This window comes from Cornus florida, unplaced genomic scaffold, assembly GCF_030987335.1.
Source record: "Cornus florida cultivar Cherokee Brave unplaced genomic scaffold, ASM3098733v1 CherokeeBrave_3.0.0_Hap2_Chr04, whole genome shotgun sequence".
Classification (NCBI taxonomy): domain Eukaryota; kingdom Viridiplantae; phylum Streptophyta; class Magnoliopsida; order Cornales; family Cornaceae; genus Cornus; species Cornus florida.
The window spans coordinates 46,975,771-46,977,039 of record NW_026775574.1 but is presented as its reverse complement, the minus strand read 5'-3'; the positions used below and the strand labels follow the sequence as shown (position 1 = coordinate 46,977,039).

Sequence of the window (1,269 nt, the reverse complement as noted above, 5' to 3'; positions counted from 1 at the left end):
CTTTTCTTTGCATATTGTTTAAGCATGGGAGCATGGGATCATCGAATGTGGAGATTTGTTGATTGAATTGTTGCAGGCGCGAAGTGATTATTACTTGCTTGTTATTTGCTTTGCTAGTGTATGCGCGGTCATAGGTCATTGAATCCTACTCTTGTCCCTCCTAATTTGCATCTTGAATCGGTTGTTTGTAATCCTAGGGGGAGAGGTAGTTCTCATCACTCCATTTCACCAATGGAGGATTTGATTGACTACCATGTGGAGGACCTTGGTCACATAGACCAACAAGGCAACCTCCACCCTAATGTGCATTATGAAAATGTTCAAGTACCATTAGGCATGCCTAGACCATTCATTCACCCACAACAACAAGGGCAAGTTCCATTGGGAATGCCTCAGCCAATATTTGCTCCACAACCCCCATAGTTTAAGCTAATCAAGGTGTTCGTTTAGCACCACCAATTGTAAATCCTCCCATTACATTAAGAGACCATTATATGCCTAATAAATACAATGTGCCCACTTGCATTCAATTGCCTCTATTTAGAGCACATCACTATAAAATTAAACCACAAACTATTTAAATGCTTCGAAACTATCATAGACTTCCTAGTGAAGAACCTTATAAGCATTTGGATGAGTTTCTTGAAGTGTGTTCCACCGTGAAATACACGAACATGCTGGAGGAAGTTTTAAGACTTAAACTTTTTCCTTTCACCCTTAAAGACAAGGCAAAATATTGGTTCAACAATCTTAGGCCTTTTTCGATAACTTCGTGGGCGGAAATGCAACAAGAGTTCTTGAAAAAGTATTATCCGGTTTCTAAGACCAATGCCATGAGAACTTCAATTAGAGAATTTTCTCAAGGGGATGGGGAAGTGTTTCATGAGGCATAGGAAATATTTAATGATTTGCTTAGAAAGTGCCCTCATCATGACATACCTAAGTGGCAACTAGTCCAATATTTCTTTAAAAGTTTACCAGATAATCATAAGGGTATGGTTGATGCATCCATGGGTGGTTCTTATCTTAATAAGCATGAAAATGATGTGTGGCAATTGTATGAAAGTATGAGCGAAAATTCCATGCATAGGTCCTTATCTTCTAAAAATGGTAGAAACCTAGGTAGAAGGAAGAATGTCGGCTTGTATCAAGTTGACAACTCCAATGACATAGCCACCGAGATGAAATCCTTGTCTCAAAGGTTTGATCAATTTTTGATCAACCAAAATTTGGTGAATCAAGTATCTTCCTCCCCTACTCATATTCATC

At 38.8% G+C, this 1,269-nt stretch overlaps 1 pseudogene; it reads right to left on the bottom strand.

The window, feature by feature from the left end:
* Positions 1–838: 838 nt before the first annotated feature.
* On the bottom strand, positions 839–937 carry LOC132305866 (small nucleolar RNA R71; annotated as a pseudogene).
* Positions 938–1,269: the final 332 nt, after the last annotated feature.